Here is a 6,000-nt window from a genome sequence, read left to right as displayed (position 1 = left end):
ACAATTGTATATACAATTTAAAATATATATTTTTCCCAAAATAAGTGTTATAGTATAAACATCAGGGCAGCAGTGATGTGTGAACTGAATCTGGCAACAATATAGTAAATTACAGTGAAGTTATTGAATATTTTTCAGAAAAATCATAAAACATCATATTTACAATTGTATATACAACTTAAAATACATATTTTTCCCAAAATAAGTGTTTGTAGTATAAACATCAGGGCAGCAGTGATGTGTGAACTGAATTTGGCAACAATACAGTAAATTACAGTGAAGTTATTGAATTTTTTTCATAAAAATCATAAAAATTCTACATTTACAATTGTATACAATTTAAAATACATATTTTTCCCAAAATAAGTGTTGTAGTATAACCATCAGGGCAGCAATGATGTGTGCACTGAATTTGGCAACAATACAGTAAATTACAGTGAAGTTATTGAATATTTTTCATAAAAATCATAAAAAATCATATTTACAATTGTATATACAACTTAAAATACATATTTTTCCCAAAATAAGTGTTTGTAGTATAAACATCAGGGCAGCAGTGATGTGTGAACTGAATTTTGCAACAATACAGTAAATTACAGTGAAGTTATTGAATTTTTTTCATAAAAATCATAAAAATTCTACATTTACAATTGTATACAATTTAAAATACATATTTTTCCCAAAATAAGTGTTGTAGTATAACCATCAGGGCAGCAATGATGTGTGCACTGAATTTGGCAACAATACAGTAAATTACAGTGAAGTTATTGAATATTTTTCATAAAAATCATAAAAAATCATATATTTACAATTGTATATACAACTTAAAATACATATTTTTCCCAAAATAAGTGTTTTAGCATAACCATAAGGGCAGCAGTGATGCGTGAACTGAATTTGGCAACAATACAGTAAATTACAGTGAAGTTATTGAATTTTTTTGATAAAAATCATAAAAATTCTACATTTACAATTGTATATACAATTTAAAATAGATATTTTTCCCAAAATAAGTGTTGTAGCATAACCATAATGGCAGCAGTGATGCGTTAACTGAATTTGGCAACAATACAGTAAATTACAGTGAAGTTATTGAATTTTTTTCATAAAATCATAAAAATTCTACATTTACAATTGTATATACAATTTAAAATATAGATTTTTCCCAAAATAAGTGTTGTAGTATAACCATCAGGGCAGCAGTGATGTGTGTACTGAATCTGGCAACAATACAGTTTATTACAGTGAAGTTATTGAATATTTTTCATAAAAAAATCATTTACAATTGTATATACAATTAAAATACATATTTTTCCCAAAAATAAGTGTTGTAGTATAACCATCAGGGCAGCAGTGATGTGTGAACTGAATTTGATGACACTATAGTGTGTGACAGTGAAGTTATTGACTGTTTTCGTAGTAACGCTTTTCGGGTTTTGCACTTTGCAGACGGTCCCTTCGGATCTGTCTCTCTGCCGCTTGCGCATAGAGATCAATGTATTTTGTCCACTGCGAGGGAAAGCTCGTTTGGAGGAAAATTAGGTTGTAGCTGATTGTCTACATTACTACGATTAAAAAGAGGTGTTATTTGTGCAGAAACAATGTTTAGCTCACGAGTTATTGACCCGGGAAGTTCGAATCTGTGAATTTACTGCCAACTTTACTCAACTGTTTTAGTTGGCTTCTCTGGCCTGCAAATGCAGTTCAGAAACATATTCATTCCATCCAGCCCTAAAATTAAAATTTTAACCCTTTTTTGACAGAAAGGTCTACTAGAATTATCTAAACAGTCCAGTATTTCATCATACATCACACATACAGTAGATCATATATGCTTAGAATTCTTACAATCGACATTATCACACACAATTGACTCAGTTGGCACATCTATATTGCTCAACCTCTTCTCTGTCAATAGTTTATATCCCCAAAGATCTTGCTGTGAGTCTTGCCCAGTCTAATTTTCTACTTTGTTCAGAATTTTGATAAAAAAATAAAAAAAAGTCTCGTGAATGTCCGCATTCCCCAAGAGTTTGTCAATAACAATCCGTTGTGCTTTATCACCAACATTCCGACCCAAGTGTAACCACCCCACTTTGTAGAGTGATCTACAGGTTCTCTACTGGACCAATGATTTTCTGTGGCTCAATAACCAAGGAAAACACTCAAATACACAAGTTCTTAGATATAAATATAACAATTTTATTTTTGAACAAGCATAGTATTAAAACCCAGGGGGGGACAGCAGGTTGATGCAATAACAGGTACCATTCTAATCATGTATTTGTAATTAATGATAACATTTAATCAATAAGCTTAAAGATAAATAAAGCATCAATCAAACAGGACAATATATTCGGCACAAGGTTACCAAGGTTGTTAAATACATGCATTAAATCAATTCATGTGATCACCTATAACACGCATAATTTCATTGCACTGCAAACCTCATACAAAGTCATATAAATCACTTAAATACCACACCAATAAATACACACCAAATATCAGGACATACCATCAATACCACTCACGCTAAATACATAGCCGTCGTCAATAGCTATACAGTATAAGAGTCATATGGGAGGTAACCTGCTCTCCTACCCCCTTACTCACACGCGCTCACTTTGCACGCAAATAGCGCCGGGGGACCGGTAATCACACACATAAATTAAAGCCTCCCCGGCGAACATAGCAATACCAAGACACACATCAATAACATTAAAATGAAAGTGTACTGCTGGCTTCCTTACCCACTACCGGACGTGGGTTCACGCATTCAAAGAAATCGATGGCGGCCGCCAAACTTTCAGGGAAAAACCCCCAACAAAATATCCCTCCCAGTCGCACGCGTCTATCTCCAACCCACGTCCCGGCACGGCAGCCTCGGCAAAGAACTCAGCAGCACGCACAAAAAGCCCTGCCAAACAACAAATACATCATACCTTTATGGCTTTGATCCCTGATTGCTAATGCAACACAGGTGTTTCTCTTCCCCGGCACATCATGAGGAAAACACTGTGGACGCTAGTAGCGTTGCCACTCCCCTTATTTGGGATGAGCAGCTTACATCCACCCCCCCTACTCTAAATGTGTCCGCACATTCCCACTCGAATACTTCACATTCTATAACGTTGAGGCAACAGGCCCTTCGTGGCCCGAGTGGACCGTCTTGAACATTCGACCTGTGAAGCATGTGAACCTGAGGGATTTTCCCCCTGTGCAGTCTGTAATGTTGCTCCATCCATGTCCATATTACGGGCAGTCTCTCCATCCTTTTGTGTGGGTACTGGCAGACCTGTAAGACAGCCCCCCACCCAAGGATACATACACCAATTACTGTTCATAGGATTAACATTAGAATCAGGATGCAAGACCTCTACTTCTTCCTCCTCTGAAGGCAAGGAAATCTCAAACTTACATGGGCTTAACATATTGCGATGCAACACTCTCTCGCCACCATCACCCCTTTCCTTCTTAACCACATAAACGGGTATATCGGGATTAGGTTGTGACGAAACTATATATATATTCCGTTCCCATTTATCATCCAATTTACCCTGTCCCCTGGCCCTCTTATTCAGTACCATGACTCTCTGACCCACCAACAAAGGTTCCCACTTGACCCTACGGTCAAACCCCTTCTTTTGATGCACTTGAGCCTTCTGAATGAGTTTTCTGGCTTGATTATAGGCAGTCACTAGTCTTTCATGGTGGTGGTGCACCCAGCTACCTGTTGTGCCTGAGAATTCATCTCCCCGGCCCAGCATCACATCAATGGGCAATTTCGCATGACGGCCAAACATTAGAAAATAAGGGGTATACCCTGTAGAGGAATGGGGTGAATTATTGTATGCCTGTACCAACTCTGCCACATACTGATCCCAGTTCTCCTTCTGGTCATCCCTTAATGTACCCAGCATACTCAGCAATGTCCGATTAAAATGCTCACATTGTCCATTTCCTGCTGGGTGATAGGGCGTTGTGTGAGACTTACTGATGTTGTACAATGAACATAATTCTTTGATGACTTTTGATTCAAAATTGGGGCCCGGGTCAGAGTGCAGCTGATCAAACCCCCCAAAAGGCTGTATAAAGTGTCCCCACAACACCCTTGCGGTAGTCACTGCTGTTTGGTCCAAAGTTGGCACTGCAACTGCATAACGAGTGAAGTGATCCATCATTACTAGAATATTGCACATTCCACTGCGTGAAGTCTCCAGTGACAGGAAGTCGACAGAAACAATCTGCAGAGGATATTCTGATTGAATAGATACAAGGGGGGCACTCACTTTATTAACTGGAGTCTTATGCAGATTGCAACGAGCACATTGGAGGCACCACTTCTCCACTCCTCGCGCCAGTCCTGGCCAGAAGAAACGTCTGCGTACCAAGCCCAGGGTCTTTTCCATTCCCAGGTGTCCTGCGTGGTCATGCACCCATCCCAGGACTTGATTCTGCAGACACTGAGGTACAATCACTTGTTTCCATTTGTCAAATGTCTTTGGATCACATACCTCCCTGCACAGCAGCCCCTGATCCACACAGAGGCGGCCCCACTGTCGCAGCAGCACTTGAGTGGGCCGGTCTTCAGCTGCTCGCTCTTTTGGAACTGGCCCTCTTCCTCTGTCCATATAGACCCATAGTCGTGACACCACTGGACAATTCCGCTGTGCCCTCACCCACTCGGCCAGCAAGCTGGGGCCAACTCTGTCTTTATTTATTTGTGTCCCTGCCTCCATCTTCAGACCCTCCTCCAGTACGACATCTTCAACCACTGGAACAAAAGCATGGACACAGGCACGAACCACTTCAGATGCTACATATCCACCCTCACCACATGGGGCCATCCCATCCTCTGTCGTCCTGACAGTAGTCTCATTCACAGGCCACCTGGAGAGGGCATCAGCATTTCCATTTGTCCGCCCCGGTCTATATCGCACCTCAAACTGAAATCCTGCGAGCTGGGCCGCCCATCGCTGCTCCACTGCACCCAGATTTGCTGTATTCAAATGAGCCAGTGGGTTGTTATCTGTAAACACAGTAAAGGGAGACACAGCAAGATATTCCCGAAACTTTTCTACTATGGCCCATTTCAACGCCAACAGTTCTAATTTAAATGAGCTGTAGTTTTTATCGTTTCTTTCGGTTGGACGGAGGCTTCTACTTCCATAGGAGATCACTCTCTCCCTTCCGTCTTGTATCTGTGCCAGTACTGCCCCCAAACCTGTCTGACTGGCATCAGTATACAACAAAAATGGCAACTGAAAGTCCACATAAGCCAGTATGGGTGCTTGTAGGAGAGAGTCCTTTAATTTCTTAAATGCCAGGTCCTGTTCCTCACCCCATGCCCAGCAGTTTTGTTTACCTATGGCCGGTCGGATGCGTCGTTTTGATGTCCCCCACATCATAGAGTTCAGGGGTGCTGCGATATGGGCAAAGTTTTTTATAAAGCGTCTATAGTACCCTGCTAAGCCCAGGAAAGCGCGCAGCTGGGTGATATTCTGAGGAGTTGCCCAGGCCTCCACTGCTCGCAACTTCTCAGGGTCTGGTGACACCCCTCCTTCTGCAATCACATGGCCTAAGTAATGCACTTCATGCTGGAAGAGAAAGCACTTAGTAGGTTTAACTTTCAGGCCAAAGTTCTCCAGGCGGCTGAAAACCAAATCCAGATGAGCAATGTGGGCCTCAAAAGAAGGGGAGAAGACAATTATATCATCCAAATAGAGCAACAATGTTTCGAAATTTTGGTCACCCAGGCAACTTTCAACCAGTCTCTGAAATGTTCCTGGAGCATTGCATAGCCCCATCGGCATCCGATTAAATTCATATAACCCCATAGGTGTCACAAAGGCCGTCTTCTCCTTATGTGTAACACCATTCAACCTCCTGTAGTCTACACAGAAACGAAGGGTGCCGTCCTTCTTTCTGACGAGCACTACAGGCGCTGCCCAGGGGCTATAGCTCTCCCTAATAATACCATTTTCAAACATGTTACTCAAA

This window comes from Leuciscus leuciscus, assembly GCF_965113295.1.
Source record: "Leuciscus leuciscus genome assembly, chromosome: 9".
In the NCBI taxonomy this organism is placed as follows: Eukaryota; Metazoa; Chordata; class Actinopteri; order Cypriniformes; family Leuciscidae; genus Leuciscus; species Leuciscus leuciscus.
Note: the sequence above shows the minus strand (reverse complement) of the source record.